Source organism: Mobula birostris, chromosome 2 (assembly GCF_030028105.1).
Source record: "Mobula birostris isolate sMobBir1 chromosome 2, sMobBir1.hap1, whole genome shotgun sequence".
In the NCBI taxonomy this organism is placed as follows: Eukaryota; Metazoa; Chordata; class Chondrichthyes; order Myliobatiformes; family Myliobatidae; genus Mobula; species Mobula birostris.
The window spans coordinates 173,053,655-173,070,749 of record NC_092371.1 but is presented as its reverse complement, the minus strand read 5'-3'; the positions used below and the strand labels follow the sequence as shown (position 1 = coordinate 173,070,749).

At 42.7% G+C, this 17,095-nt stretch overlaps 1 protein-coding gene across 4 annotated transcripts in view; it reads right to left on the bottom strand.

The window, feature by feature from the left end:
* The window catches only part of elovl5 (ELOVL fatty acid elongase 5), a 156,639-nt gene that overhangs the window by 75,684 nt on the left and 63,860 nt on the right, over positions 1-17,095 (bottom strand). The gene's annotated exons all lie outside the window — the stretch shown is intronic.

The window sequence follows — 17,095 nt, the reverse complement described above, 5'->3', positions numbered from 1 at the left end:
AAGGAAAGAAAGAAAGAAATAAGCAAGCAAGTAAGCAAGCAAGCAAGATATATCGTGAACATGAGATGAGGAGTCCTTGAACGTGAGTCGATAGGTTGTGGGAACGTTTCATTGATGAGGTAAGTGAAGTTATCCCTTTTGGTTCAAAAGCCTAATGGCTGAGGGGTAATAAATGTTCATGAACCTGGTCGTGTGATCCCTGATGGCAGCAGAGAGAAGAGAGCATGACCTGGGTGGTGGGGGTCCCTGATGATGGACGCTGCTTTCCTGTGACAATGCACCATGTAGGTGTGCTCAATGGTGGGGAAGACTTTACCCCAGATGAACTGGGCCAGATCAACTGCTTTTTGCAGGATTTTCCATTCAGGGTTCCAGGCAGTGATGCAACCAGTCAATATACTCTCCACTACGCATCTGTAGAAGTCTGTAGAAGTCTGTCGAAGTTTTAGATGTCATACCAAATCTCAGCAAACTCCTAAGGAAGTAGTGGCGCTGCCATGCTTTTCTCGTAATTGCCTTTACACACTGGGCACAGGACAGGTCCTCCGAAATGATGACACCGAGGAATTTAAAGTTGCCGACCCTCTCCATTTCTGATCCTTCGATGAGGCTCATGGACCTAGGTGGGCGCAGAATTATGATGGCGCTCAATGACGACTCCTTTGAGTTCATCTGCAAAAACAATTTAATTTCTGCCTTTCAGGTCTGTCTTTTTTTATTTTCAAGGTGGATGGGGTTTTGTCGAAGACCCTGACCTGGGGTTACACTCAGACTTCGGCTCTTTGCAGTGGTGGGACCTGCTCCTGGGGGCTGACAACCAGCCTCTTTTTGAAATCCCAAGGATGCGGCCTAGAAGACGAGCAAGCCTCCAGGGTTCCGAGGTTTCACAGCCCTGTGGAGAGGCTGATTCTAATCCGGTGCTGCCAACTGAAGCATTGTAGGAGAAAAACAGAAGAACAAGAACAGTAGATCAGCTGTCAGAGGCTCCATACTCAGCGAATTGCACGCTCACTCTCTCTCTCTGGTGGGAGGAGTTTGTTGTTGATTCTCGGGTCAGAGAACTCAGAAAAAAATGGCACAATAGATGTTTAACTCTGTAAATCAGCAAGTTGTTTTGTTATGTCTCCCCTCTCGCTGTGAAAGGAGACACCTCTTTTTCCTTTTATTAGGGGGTGAGAGAGCCTGTGGCATCTCAAATTGTCAGGTGAACGATTATTAGTTTTTGTTGTACTGCAGATCATGGTCTTAATTGGGGGCTTTGCTATTGCTTGCTTGGTGGGTGGAGGGTGCTGGTGCTTTTTTAGTGGAAGTGAGGGGGTGGGGGAGAGTCAATGACTTGCTGCTGCTTGTGTGTGGGAGGGGGGAGTAGGGGGGCTTTGGGGTTCTAACGTTTTTTCTGTCGCTCATTCTTTGGGCCACTCTTCTGTTTTCATGGATGTTTGTGAAGAGCAAGAATTTCAGTTTGTATATTGTATACATTTCTCTGATATTAAATCTTAAACTATTGAACTATTGGACCTTTGGTTTCCTCCTCCTGATGTCAATAAACAGCTCCTGGGTCATGCTGACATTCAGTAAGAGGTCGTTGTATGGCATCACTCACACAGATCTTCAATCTCCCTCCTATATGCTGATTCACCAATAGTTCAATTGTTCCATTTAACATCAGATAATGGACACAATATACAACCTGAAATTCTTAATCTCCACAGACATCCTCGAAACAGAAGAAAACTGCCAAAGAAGGAATGACAGAAAAAACATACGATTCCTAAAGCACCTTACCCCCTCCCACTCACAAGCAGCAGCAAGAAGCATCAGCCTATTCCCTCCCAAAATTATTCTAGCATTCCCACCACCCACCATGCAAGCGACAGCAAAGCTCCCAAAGAGAGATCACAATCTATAGTCAGGCTCTCTCTCTCACTAACAAGGGAGAGACAGATAACACTTCTTCCGCAGAGTCAGGGAAGATAACAGTCACTACTTCAAAGTTACCGTTAGTCTGAAGGATTGCTTTTTTATTTTGAGTTCTCCGACTCGAGAATTGGCAAATTGATTACCGAGTGCAGATCCTTCCGACAGCCACTCACGTTGTCTTTGATATTCCGGCTCCCGCTACACTTCAGTACTGTCACCTTGATTCAGCCAATGACAGTGCTGTTGTCAGCAGACTTGAGTATGGAATTACAGCTGTGCTTAGCCAAACAGTCAGAAGTGTAATATGAGTAGAGCAGGAGACTAAGCACTGAGCCTTGTGGTGCAGCTGTGCTGATGAAATGGTGTTACCAATCCAAACTGACTGGACTAGCAAGTGAGGAAATCAAGGTTCCATTTGCACAAGGAGGTGTTGAGGCCAATGCCTTGAAGCATATTGAGTAGCTTTGAGGGGAAGATGATACTGAATGCTGAGCTGTAATCGATAAAGAGCATCCTGATGTATGCATCTTTGCTGTCCACATGTTCCAGGGTTGTCGTAAGAACCAATGAGGTGGTATCTACCGTGGATCTGTTGCTAAAGTAGGCAAATTGGACCTGATCCAAGTCACTTCTCAGGCAGGAGTTGAGATGTTTTACCATCAACCTCTCAAAACAATTCATCACTGATTAAATAGGTAGTTTTATATCTTTAAAACACAAATTAAAGACTAAAAGGAGCAAAGAGAATGTAAATTTTGTTCCATCTTTGTTCTGGATTCTTTATTTATGACACGTCCATTGAAACATACAGTGAAAGTGTCGACTGCTGAGGGCAGTCCACTTCTGGTAGCAACATAGCATGCACAGAGTTTACTAACCCTAATCCTAACCGTACATCGTTAGAATGTGTGAGGAATGTGGAACATCCAGAGGAAACGCTCGTGGTCACGGAGAGAATGTGCAGACAGCGGCGGGAATCGAACACCAATCGGTGATCATTGGCACTGTAAAACAATGGTGCTAACCACTATGCTACTGTGCCTGATTCTTGCATGACTTCCCACAGGCGAGGGAATACAAAACAGAATAATGCATCCTGTAAATGAAAATGCACACTGAAGGGACGTTTCCATAAATGGAGATAACGGTATAAAGAAGGCAGTGTTTACATCACAGAAGGATTATTGTAAGCTATGGTAACATGTTTCTTTTCAGGAACTGGCTCCCTCAACAATGGGTGAAAGTTCCTCTTGCATTCTTACACTGCTTTTCTTGGAAGACCTCACACAAAGAAAGCCTCTTATTCTTTGCAGCTGAGATCATTCCATTTTATTACAATAGAACTTTTATGACAATGTGTTTTGTCTACGTTGGACACAGATAACTCCAAGGTCATTTATTCCAGCAGAATATAGATACTGTTCTCATTCAACTCTTCATTCTGTGGTCTCAGCCAATTTGCACAAATGTTACACTGTGGTAACTAAACACAAATGTTTCTTTCTTTACGTTTGCTCTGCAGTTTATATTGATTTTTTTTTAACTTATTCAGCAAATGCCTTCTAAACAAAGTGCCATGTCAAACATAAACCATATCAAAGCATAATCATTGCACAGTAAAAGTATACTCACTGAGTCACAATAGCATTTATTCTCTGAAAAGCAGAAAGCCAGCACTAATCTTCAAAGTTCAAAACAAATTTATTATCAAAGGTCAGACATGTCACCATATACTACCTTGAGTCTTTTTCTTGCAGGTATTTACAGTAGAATACAAAAATACAATAAAATCAATGAAAACTTACACAAAGACAGACAACCAACTTGCAAATGAAGACAAATTGTGCAAATACAAAAATAATTAGATATATAGGTAGATGGACAGATAGATAGATAGAGATAGACAGGCAGATAGATAGATAAATAAGTAGATAAATAAATAATCAGGAGTTGTAGAGTCCTAGAAAGTGAGTCCTTAGGTTGTGGAATCAGCTCAGAGTTGTGATAGGTAAAGATGCGCATTCTGTTTCAAGAGCCTGATGGTTGAACGGTAATAACTACTCTTGAACCTGGAGACGTGGAACCTGAGGCTCCTGTAACTCCTTCCCAATGGCAGCAGCGAGAAGAGAGCATGGTCTAGATGGTTGGGTTCCTTGATGATGGATTCTGCTTTCTTGCGGCAGCTCCCCTTGTAGGTCTGCTATATGTTTGGGAGTGCTTTTCCTGAGCTGGATAGAAAATGCTAGAAAATGAGTAAGAATATTTGGAGCCATAAATTTTGTTGTTAATCTCAAGGGCTAACAGCAAAGCATCTGTAATCACTGCACACAGAAATTAAATTAGTGATAACAATGTTCGTCAAGGTTTTAAGGAACTCAGTCTTGCTTTCAATCATTTGTATTCAGTGACCACTTTACTTGGTACCTCCTGTATCTAATAAAGTGGCCACTGAGTGAATGCTCCTGATCTGTTGCTGTAGCCCATCCACTTCAAGGTTCGACCTGCTGTGCATTCAGAGAAGCTTCTGGACACCACTCTTGTAACATGTGGTTATTTCAGTTACTGTCGCCTCCTTGTCAGCTTGAACCAGTCTGACATTCTCCTCTGAACTCTCTCATAGACAAGGCATTTTTGCCCGCAGAATTTCCACTTATTGATTTTTTTTGTGTCGCATGAAAATCCCGGATCAGTAGAGACTTTAACTGTTGGTTTGAGTATCTTAGAAACTGCTGATTTCCTGAAACTTTCATGCAAAGTAGTCTCCAGAGTTTACAGAGGATGATGTGAAAAACAAAGTAGTAGTAGCAGAAGAGAACGAACATACACTCAGGTACCTAATAAAGTGGCCAGTGAGTGCATGTCTTTCTGTTCCACCTGTTATGTCAGCAATCAGGGTGACCAGTTCAGAGATTTCTGTTCTGACATCTCCCATTATAACCCACCAATTTAAATGCCTTCCTTTTCTCCCTCCTCTGTCTTCTGCTTCTCCACCAATATCCCAAACAGATCAATAACTCACCTCAAATTTCACGGACTTGAAGTTTAGCAGGCAGTCAGAGAGACTTTATCAATGGTTTCAGGAAATCCATTTAAATAATATAGTTCTGAGCTGCCCTGTCCACTGCTTTAGTCTCCTCTGCTCAATATTAGATCAGAAGGGGTCTATGTTTTTATAAAACTTGTTTCTTCTCTCTGATCAGCTGAAACTGTTCAATAACTTTCACTGACTTTGTAAACCTTTGTCATCTCTCAACAAGGGTTAGGCTGAACGATCTATGACCCCAACACCCTTTAAAACATAGAACACAGAAAACTAGAGCACACAATGTTTTGCCAATCCTATAACTTAACAAGGTCAATCTAAACTTTCCTTCCAATATAGCCCTTTAATTTTCTATCATCCATGTGCTTATCTAAACATCCCTTAAAAGTCCTTAATGTATCTGTTTCTACCACCACCCTGGCGGTGTGTTCCATACACCCACTGTACTCTGTGTAAAAAAAAACTACCTCTAACATCTTTGAGTTATCTTAAAATTTGGCCCTCTTGTATTAGGTGTTTCTGCCCCGGGAAAAAGTCTCTGGCTGTCCATTCAATCTAAGGCTTTTATCATCTTGTACACCTCTATTAAGTCACCTCTCATCCTCCTTCACTCCAATGAGAAAAGCACCAGATCAGTCAACCTATCCTCATTAGTCATGCTTTTCCTAAAGAGTGAAGTGACAGCTGCAATTTTCCAGTTGAGAGAACTTTTGAAAAATTACAGTTGGATTATCTCAAAGTCAGACAGTCAAAGTCGAGTTTATTGTCACATGCACAGGTACATGTATGCACAGGTGCAATTAAATCTATTTTAGTGCAAAGTAATCAAAGTGGTTATAGCAAACACGAGAAGATCTGCAGATGTTGGAAATTCAAGCAACACACACACACAATGCTGGTGAACGCAGCAGGCCAGGCAGCATCTATAGGAAGAGGTACAGTCGACGTTTCGGGCCGGGACCCTTCGTCAGGATTAACTGAAAGAAGAGATAGTAAGAAATTTGAAAGTGGGAGGGGGAAGGGGAGATCCAAAATAATAGAAGAAGACAGGAGGAGGAGGGATGGAGCTAAGAGCTGGAAAGTTGATTGGCAAAAGAGATACGAGGCTGGAGAAGGGAGAGGATCATGAGACTGGAGGCCTAGGGAGAAAGAAAGGGGGAGGGGGGGGAAACACAGAGGATGGGCAAAGAGTTATACTGAGAGGGACAAAAAAGAGAAGGAAAAAAGGGAGGGAATAAATAAATAAATAGATAAACAAACAAATCAATAAATAAGGGATGGGGTACGAAGGGGAGGTGGGGCATTAACAGAAGTTAGAGAAGTCAATGTTCATGCCATCAGGTTAGAGGCTACCCAGATGGAATATAAGGTGTTGTTCCTCCAACCTGAGTGTGGCTTCATCTTGACAGTAGAGGAGGCCGTGGATAGACATATCAGAATGGGAATGGGACGTGGAATTAAAATGTGTGGTCCGGGGCAGATAGCCTCTTTAACTCATGTATTTTAGTCTTGTCCTACTCTGGAAACTTTTTGGAGAGACATTTTTAATATTATCTCAAAAGTATTGAATATAGATATTTCTCCTCATCCTATTACTGCTATCTTTGGATTACCTAAAAGTTCCAGTAATCTTTCCCCTTCAGCCCGTAGAATGATTGCATTTCTTACTTTAATGGCGAAAAGATGTATCTTACAACATTGGAAAGAGCCTAATGCTCCAACTATCTTTTTTTGGTTTTCCCAGACGATATTATGCTTAAATTTGGAGAAAATTAGAAGTAATCTTTATGATTCCTCACTTAAATTTGAACAGACCTGGAGATCTTTTATTCAATATTTTCATTTAATGTAATTTTTTTTCTCTTTTGTTCCATATTTATATTTCCTTCTTGCCTTTTTTTTTAACTGTTTTTGATGGAGGTCGGGTTTGAGGACGTGATTTTAAGTTCTTTAACTCTACCTGTTTCCAAGTTAGCCCATTGCTTTGCTTTGCTTTTAGTTTAGTTGCACGGTGGGTTTTTTTTGGGGTCTTTTTTTGGGTTTTTTTTTCCTTTCTCTATTGATATATATATATATAAATCAGTATACTATTATTTTACCATATTATTTTATGTTTAAATTGCACTGTTTGTATCAATTTTTTCTTCTGTATTAATATCTCCTGTAATTTCTAACAGTGTATTAGTGCCTTTATGGTTTACCCTTTGTATACTTATTCAATAAAAAGATTTAAAAAGAAAGAAAGAAAATGTGTGGCCACTGGGAGATCCTGCTTTCTCTGGCGGACAGAGCGTAGGTGTTTAGCGAAATGGTCTCCCAGTCTGCGTCGGGTCTCGCCAATATGTAGAAGGCTGCATCTGGAGCACCGGACGCAGTATATCACCCCAGCCGACTCACAGGTGAAGTGTCGCCTCACCTGGAAGGACTGTCTGGGGCCCTGAATGGTGGTGAGGGAGAAAGTATAAGGGCCTGTGTAGTACTTGTTCCGCTTACAAGGATAAGTGCCAGGAGGGAGATCGGTGGGAAGCGATGGGAGGGACGAATGGACAAGGGAGTCGCGTAGGGAGCAATCCCTGCAGAAAGCGGGGGGGGGGGGGGGAGGGAAAGATGTGCTTAGTGGTGGGATCCCGTTGGAGGTGGCGGAAGTTACAGAGAATTATATGTTGGACTCGGAGGCTGGTGGGGTGGTAGGTGAGGACAAGGGGAACCCTATTTCTAGTGGGGTGGCGGGAGGATGGGGTGAGAGCAGATGTGCGTGAAATGGGAGAGATGCGTTTGAGAGCAGAGTTGATGGTGGAGGAATGGAAGCCCCTTTCTTTAAAAAAGGAGGACACCTCCTTCGTCCTGGAATGAAAAGCCTCATCCTGAGAGCAGATGTGGCGGAGACGGAGGAATTGCGAGAAGGGGATGGCATTTTTGCAAGAGATAGGGTGGGACGAGGAATAGCCCAGGTAGCTGTGAGAGTCTGTAGGCTGATAGTAGACATCAGTGGATAAGCTGTCTCCAGAGACAGAGACAGAAAGATCAAGAAAGGGGAGGGAGGTGTCGGAGATGGACCAGGTAAACTTGAGGGCAGGGTGAAAGTTGAAGGCAAAGTTAATGAAGTCAACGAGCTTAGCATGCGTGCAGGAAGCAGCGCCAATGCAGTCGTCGATGTAGCGAAGGAAAAGTGGGGGACAGATACCAGTATAGGCTTGGAACATGAATAGAGTTGCTGTCTGTAGTGATTAGGGTTGTGCCGATTGGACCAAGAACTGAATAGCTTAAGGGAAGTACAGTACTGTGCAAAAGTCTTAGGCACATATATATAGCTACAATGCTTAAGACTTTTGCACAGTATAGCAGTAATTTTATGCATTGCACTATACTGCTGCCACAAAAAAATAAATGCCATGACATCTGTGAGTGATGATAAACCTGATTCTGATATGGGTCTCTATTGTAGACTAAGAGTGGGAAGGGGTCAGGTAGAGGGGAATCATGGTTGGGAAAAGGGGAAGGGAGAGGGGAGGGAGCAGGAAACACCAGAGAGATATTTTGTAATGAACAATAAATCAATTGTTTGGAATCAAATAACCTTACCTGGTGTCTCAGGGCTGGGTGTGTCTTCTCCCGTGCATTCCCCCACCCCACCGCTGGCACTCCTCTGACACCTGTCCCACACCCCTCCCGCAACACTCCACACTCGCCATTCAGAATCAGAATCAGGTTTATTATCACCGGCATGTGACGTGCAATTTATTAACTTAGCAGCAGCAGTTCAGTACAATACATAATCTAGCAGAGAGAGAAAAAATAATAATAGTAATAATAAATAAAATAAAACATGATAACTAAACATGTAAATCAATTACATATATTAAATAGATTATTAAACAATGTGCAAAAAGAGAAATACTGTATATTAAAAAAAGTGAAGTCATGTCCAAAGCTTCAAAGTCCATTTAGGAATCGGATGGCAGAGGGGAAGAAGCTGTTCCTGAATCCCTCAGTGTGTGCCTTCAGGTTTCTATATCTCCTACCTGATGGTAACAGTGAGAAAAGGGCATGCCCTGGGTGCTGGAGGTCTTTAATAATGAACGCTGCCTTTCTGAGACACCGCTCCCTGCAGATGTCCTGGTTACTTTATAGGCTAGTGCCCAAGATGGAGCCGACTAGATTTACAACCCTCTGCAGCTTCTTTCGGTTCTGTGCAGTAGCTCCTCCATACCAGACAGTGATGCAGCCTGTCAGAATGCTCTCCATGGTACAACTATAGAAGTCTTTGAGAGTATTTGCTGACATGCCAAATTGCTTCCAGCTCCTAATAAAATATAGCCGTTGCCTTGCCTTCTTTATGACTACATCAATATGTTGGGACTGGGTTAGATTAGATCCTCAGATATCCTGACACCCAGGAACTTGAAGCTGCTCACTCTCTCCACTTCTGATCCCTCTATGAGGATTGGTATGTGTTCCTTCGTCTTACCCTTCCTGAAGTCCACAATCAGCTCTTGCGTCTTACTGACGTTGAGTGCCAGGTTGTTGCTATGGCATCACTCCACTAGTTGACATATCTTACTCCTGTATGCCCTCTCTTCACCACCTGAGATTCTACCAACAATGGTTGTATCATCAGCAAATTTGTAGATGGTGTTTGAGCCATGTCTAGCCTCCTTTGCTCCCACTGTATGTTTCCAAGTTTCAATGTACATGTGCCAAATAAAACTAATCTTTATTATCTTTATTCATGTCCCGGGTGGTGGGGACCTTTGATAATAAATGTTGCCTTCTTGAAACACTACCAATACCTTTTTGTAGATGGTGGGGAGAGGTATGCCCATGAAGTGCACTACTCTCTGCAGCTTTTTATGTTCCTGCTCTTTCAAATTGCTGTACCAGAGCATCATACAGCTGAATGAACCTTCCCTTCAAAACATTGGACTGGAAACCACCTGGACTTAGGCTATCCATAACTTAGAGCCAGTAGTGTTTTGATTAAATTAATCTTGTAGAATTCTTTCCCTTCATTCAATATTGGCATTGTTAGAAGGTACTGACATTGATATTGGCTTATTATCACATTACTAAGATATGAGATTTAGATTCTGATATAAAAATATTCAAAGCATTTACTGTTCGTGTCAGACACACCCTTACATTTACAATCCACTGCTATTTGTTATTAACTTGGAGTTTAACCCAGCCAAACGTTAGGTGTTGCACCTTGGGAGATCAAATGCAAAGAAAGAATATACCGTTAATGGCAAGAACCTGTTGGATTTCAATATTTTATTCTAAGTTTCTTTCAAAGGGCAGAAAAGAGGCACGGAACTTGATGATTTATTGTCATTGTATTAAGCATTAATTGAAAAATTAGAGAGTTGAAAACAGACAGTCATAGAATTCTACTAGTTCAAGAGAGGGAGACTCAAAAGATCTAAGAACTGAACGGCACTGCCTGTGGAGCACACCTTTTACGCTACATAGATAAGGAAAATTCCATTCAAATTCATAGATAAGAGTTAACCAATGAGAAAGTTCTTAACCATATAGTGCAGCATGAAGACAAGCTTCCAGAACTTCCCAGTATCATGCCAGTATAACCACTAGGGACATATTGAACATACCATGCCACTAGGAAGCATAATAAACTGTTACATGTACATAAAATGCAAGGAAGCAATTAATTGTTAAGCTGCAAAAAAAAATAACAATTAGGCAGTTGGATCCAACAATCCTGAAGCAGTATTGATGAGCAAAAGGATCTTGGGATCCAGGTCCATAGCTCCCTGAAATATCTATGCAGGTTGATAGACCATAAGACATAGGAGCAGAATCAGACTATTCAGCCCATCGAGTCTGCTCTGTCATTCTAGCATAGCCGATTTATATTCCCCCTTAACCCTTTCATTCCCAGGATAATTCTTGTGAACCTCTCCAGACCCTCTCCAAAGCTCAAAACTGCTCACAATAGTCTGTGTGATCTCACCGATGCCTTATAAAACCTCAGTATTACACCCTTGCTTTTATATTCTAGTCCCCTCAAAATGAATGCTAACAATGCATTCACCTTCCTCACCATTGACTCATCCTGCAAATTAACCCTTAGGGTGATCAGCCTAATGCTGCAGATAATACCAGTTCAGCATTGAGTACGTGGAAGGAGTGAAACAGGTTTTTAGTTAGACTCATGATGTGACATTTATCAAGGTCAAAGAATGTCAGTACAGGTGCAGTATTCATTTGGGTATTGATAACAGCAGCAAGAAATATAGTCAAGAGACATTGAGTAAAATGGAAGGTAAGCAGAAATAAATAAAGGAAAAGTTTATTGCTTGCTCATTAAAGATAGCGGTTAGGATAATGCTTTACTCTGTCAGCAACTTGAGTTCAATTTCTGTCGCTGTCTGTAAAGAGTCTGCACGTTCTCGCTGTGACTGTGTGGGTGTCCTCGGGTACTCCGATTCCTCACACATCTCAAAGGCATACAGGTTAGGGTTAGTAAATTTTGGGCATGCTATGTTGCTGCCAAAAGCATGGCGACGCTGGCAGGCTGCCCCTAGAACATATCCTTGGGCTGAGTTGACCATTGATGCAAACATTGCATTTCACCGTATGCTTCATGTAACAAATAAAACTAATCTTTCATCCTTAATTCTCCCGAATTCTACCACTACACTGCACTCACCTACACACTTAGGGAAAATTTACAAAGGCATATTAACCTCCCAGTCTAACAGTCTTGGGGATGTGGGAGGAAACACATGAACATGCGGTTACAGGATGAATATGCAAATTCCACACAGATAAAACCCTGATCCTGAAAGGTTCACAAGTAAAGGTAATGACTGGATAACTGGAAAAACTAAGATGGGTGAGAACCTATGCTCCCATGAACCAGAGCCATTTTATTTTAGAGATACAACACAGTAACAGACCCTTCCAGGCCAATGAGCCCATGCTGCCCAATTACACCCGTGTGTAATTAACCTACAAATTTGTACATCTTTTGGAGGTGGAAGGAAACCGGAGTACCTGGAGGAAACCCTCACAAGTGTCTATCCGTGCCTCTCATAATTCTAAAAACCTCTATCAGATCTCCCCTCAGCCTCTGCCGCTCCACAAAAAACAAACCAGGTTTGTCCAACCTCTCCTTATGGCTCATGCCCTCTAATCCAGGTGGCAGCAGCATCCCAGTGAACCTTTTCTGCTCCCTTTCCAAAGCCTCCACATCATTCCTATAATGGGGCAACCAAGATTGAATGGAATACTCCAAATGCGGCCCAACCAGAGTTTTATAAAGTTGGAAAAAAAGTACTGGGGGATGTCAATGGTAGTTTTTTTTTACATAGGGAGTGGTGGTAGAAGCAAATGCATTAGGGAGATTTAAGAGACTCTTAGATAAAGATTAGCTTTATTTGTCACAGGTACATTGAAATATCAAAACCGATTGTGAAATGCATTATATACAGTGAAATGACAGACACATGGATGATAAAAAAATGGAGGGCCATGTGGGAGGGAAGGATTAGATTAATCCTAAAGTAGGTTAAAAGATCAGCAGAACATTGTGGGCCGAAGGGCCTGTACTGTGTCAAACTGTTCTGTGTTTATGTTTTCTGTCCTATGAACTCCTTTGGTGATAGCACACATAAAAAAATCACCAAAGTAATAAAAAGTCATCTGAGAAGATGGTTCCAGGATAAACTGATAGATGTGAACCAGGAAGACGATTTGGACAGAGTCTGAGAAATTTTAAGAATCTGTTCAACATTCATGCAGGATTCACCATAAAGCAACTCAGCATTCAGGTACTGGAAATTTACTTTAGCCTGTGGGTATATGAGATATCCCATCAGAATCAAATTGTGATTATTTACCATGACCTAAGCGCTGCAGAGACAACGCAGCTGATCAGTGCACGTGACACTTTTCCATTCAGCGACTGTAAACAACAAAAGAGCAAGGCACATGACTGAAATTTAAAATTATCCGCAATGACTCTGAGAATTCAGGGCAACACAGTGATACAGGTAGAAAAGCTACTTCCTCACAGTCCCAACATCGCCGGTTCAATCCTGCCTTCCAGCGCAGCCGGTGAGCAGTTTGCACGCTCTCGCTGTGACCACGTGCTTTCCCTCCCACATCCCAAACGGTTAGTAGGTTAATCGGAGACTGTCAGTTGACCCTAGCCTGTAAGAGAGCACTAGAACAAGGTGTAGAGAAGGTGGAACTTATCGAAATACAGGGTAAATCAGTTAGGGTGAGATTAGTGTAAACTCTTAGCCAAGAAAGTGCACTAATGCCTCCATTTCCTCAGGAAATTCAAGAGATTTGGCAAGTTCCCGCACCAATTTTTATTGATCCACCACAGAAAGCATCCTAGATGCTTCACAGCTTGATGTGGCAATTATTCTTCTTCAGACTCCCAAGAAACTGCAGAGGAACCAGCTTCCACCCCTTCCCCACCCACCCATGGACTCTGTCTATACTTCTCACTGCCTCGATAAAGCAGCCAATGTACAAAGTAAATTTATTATCAAAATACATATATGTCACTATATACTAACCCGACATTAATCTTCTTACAGGCATACAGAGTAAATTGAAAGAAACACAACAGGATCAATGAAAACACTCATGCGACAGAGCCAGGCAAACAACCAATGTGCAAAAGACAACACATTGTTGGTGACACAACCACTCAGAATACACTCCATCGGGCATATACTGTAATCGTCAAAGCATTACCCTGTTGTAATTCTCTGTGTCCTTGTAACTTCTTACACGTAAAGTGTGACATTACAACAATGAAAAGGATTAACAGGGTTACCCTTAATACAAAAGGGGGTACTAGATTCACTGTCAAGATGAAGTCACACTCAGGTTGGAGGAACAACACCTTATATTCCATCTGGGTAGCCTCCACCCTGATGGCATGAACATTGACTTCTCAAACTTCTGTTAATGCCCCACCTCCCCTTTGTACCCCATCCCTTATTTATTCATTTATTTATTATTTTTTTTCTTTCCTTTTTCTTTCTCTCTTTTTTTCTCCCTCTGTCCCTCTCACTATAACTCCTTGCCCATCCTCTGGGTTCCCCCCTCCCCCTTTCTTTCTCCCTAGGCCTCTCGTCCCATGACCCTCTCCCTTCTCCAGACTCGTATCCCTTTTGCCAATCACCTGTCCAGCTCTTGGCTCCATCCCTCTCCCTCCTGTCTTCTCCTATCATTTTGGATCTCCCCCTCTCCGTCCCACTTTCAAATCTCTTACTAGCTCTTCTTTCAGTTAGTCCTGACGAAGGGCCTCGCCCCGAAACGTCGACTGTACCTCTTCCTATAGATGCTGCCTGGCCTGCTGTGTTCACCAGCATTTTTTGTGTGTTGCTTGAATTTCCAGCATCTGCAGATTTCCTCGTGTTTACTGGCTTTTGTAATCTGATGAATATTCATGTAATTAAATGAATAATCTACAACAGATTCAAACAAAACAAAATAGCAACATGGAAAATGAAATTTCTAAGAAATATAGTTTGAACAACACACACAAAATGCTGGAGGGACTCAGCAGGTCAGGGAGTATCTATAGAAATGGATCAACAGTTGACATTTTGGGCCGAGGCCAGTGAGGGTCTAGGTACTGAAATATGTTGTGATCTTTGTTGTATTGTAACAAATTTTTATATATATATATAAGAGAGAGACATACCCAATGGCCACTTGGTGTTTGGTGTTTTATATTTTTCACCAACATTCACACATTCTCCATAAACTCTAGGGACTGTTGTGTGTGAAATTCTCAGGAGATCAGCAGTTTCTGAGACACTCAAGCCACCCCGTTTGGGACCAACAATCATTCCACACTCAAAGTCACTCAGATCACATTCCTTCCCCTATTCTGATGTTTGGTCTGAACAATTAAGCCTCTTGACCACATCCGCATGCTTTTATGCATTGAGTTGCTGCCACATGATTAGATGATTAGATATTTGCATTGATTAATAGGTGTACCTAACAAAGTAGTCACTGAGTATATATCTAAATTGATCTTAGAGTCAGGTAAATGGTCAGCACAACATTGTAGGCCGAACGGCCAATTATAGAGGGATATAGTATGGAAGTAAGCCCTTTGAATGTATGCTAATCACCAACAGCCAATCCTACACCAAACCCCCCTCCCCTTTCACACTCTCCACATTCTAATCATTATAAAATCAGCAAAGTCCCCTTCAAATGATTGTCCTGTAGACAACAGGCAGATTCCTCCAACACAGGGCATTTGTGTTCAAACCTCGCACAGGAGCTGTCAGAATTCAGAGGAGATCTTACCTTGCCACTCGCTACGTTAGGATCTCCCTGCCCCTGGAGAGAGTCTGGCCCCTGACCGCTCTTTCAATTCTGAGGTCTGAAGCACCAGGCACAGTTAGCACTATCAGCACTGCCATGTTTGGTTAGGGTCCTGATGGGTCATTCTGTTATCTCACTTTGTTAAGTCCCCATACAGAACTGTGAATTAAAACTATTCCAGCACTACAAAACATTACAGCACAGAAACAGGCCTTTCAGCCCATCTATGCCAAACTATTATTCTGCCTAGTGCACCATAGTGCAGACTGTTCTGTAATAAATTCAGCTACTGGGCACGCTCTTGAAGTCTATCACAGTTTGATTGTATTTACATTATTGTTACCAAATGGCAAGATTGGATTAGAATCTGTCATGGTCTGGTCCGTGAAGTCCGCATTCTGGTTCACAGTCTGGTCCGTGGACTCAGTACTCCGGGTCTTCCAGTTGTTCCTTGTTTGATTTAATCATAAGCAGTCCCTCTTTGAGCAACCTGCTGATGGAAGGCTAGTGAAACCATTTGTGATCTCAAGGCCTGGTTGGAGGACCACTGCTTCATGAAGCCTTGTTGCCACTTGTTGGAGTAGTCTTTGTGGTATGGATTTGGCTGTTTCTGTAGCCAGCTGAGGTTGCTGGCCGAACTGAGACTTGGAGCTACCCCGGAGCAGAGATGGAACTGTCTGTTGTTCTTTGGTGTTTATCTCTTCTTGTCCTTGCCTCCGTGGGGTAAGTCAGGCTGTTCTGCTGTTGCCCTGCAGGGGGCCATGTCTTGTCCTCGCCTCTGTGGGGTAAGTCAGGCCATTTTGCTGTTGCCCTGTGGGGGGGACATGTCTTGACTTTGCCTCTGTTGGGTAAGTCTGGCCGTCCTGCTGTTACCCAACAGGTGGACCTGTCCCACCTTGGTGTGGAGATGAAGCTGAGTCCTGGCTTGTTGTAGGATAAGTCCTGGCTCTATGTCTATGTTCTGTCCTGTCTCATGTTAGTGTTGTGTTAAAGATGAGTTCTGGCTTGTCGAAGGATATGTCCCGGCTCTATGTTGATGTTCAGTTCCCAGTCTGTCTCTCAGCTCCAGCCTCCGAGTTATCAGCCTCCGCATTTCAAGACAAAGATCCGCGGCCAAGCTCCAGGAACCTCAGCACCCAAGCCTCGAGGATCCCACAGCCAAGCTCAAGACCCAAGACCCCAGCCATGTCATGTCCCTGCCTGGTTCTGGGGTCCGAGCCCGAGGCAAGACCAAGGTTCTGGGTCCTTGTCCGGTCTCGGGCTCTGAGTCCAAGCCTTGTCTCCTAGTCCATGGTTCCTAGTCCTGGTCCTGCTTTCCCTAGCCCAAGTCTCTGCTCTTGTCCCTGCTCCTTGCCTGTATCCTGTCACATCCTTACTCTAGTCAAGTCCTGTTCCTTGTACTTCAGTGTCTGTGTCTTGCATTTGGGTCTGTTCCGAGCACCCCTTGTGACAGAATCATAGAATTACTGAATGAAACAGTCAGTTTACACTAACCCATTTATACTAAAGATTCCAGTCCTGATAAAGGGTCTCAGCCCAAAATGTCGACTCTTTATTCCTTTCCATAGATGCTGCCTGAACTGCTGAGTTCCTCCAGCATTTTGTGTCCATTACTCTGGATTTCCAGCATCTGCAAAATCTCTTGTGTTTACACTAAAGATTAGTTTTATTTGTCACATGTATATCAAAACATACAGTGAAATGCATTTTTGGCTTCAAATCCAATCCGCAAGGATTGTGCTGGGCAGCCCGCAAGCGATGCCATGCTTCTGGCGTCTTTATAGCATGCCCACAACTCATTAA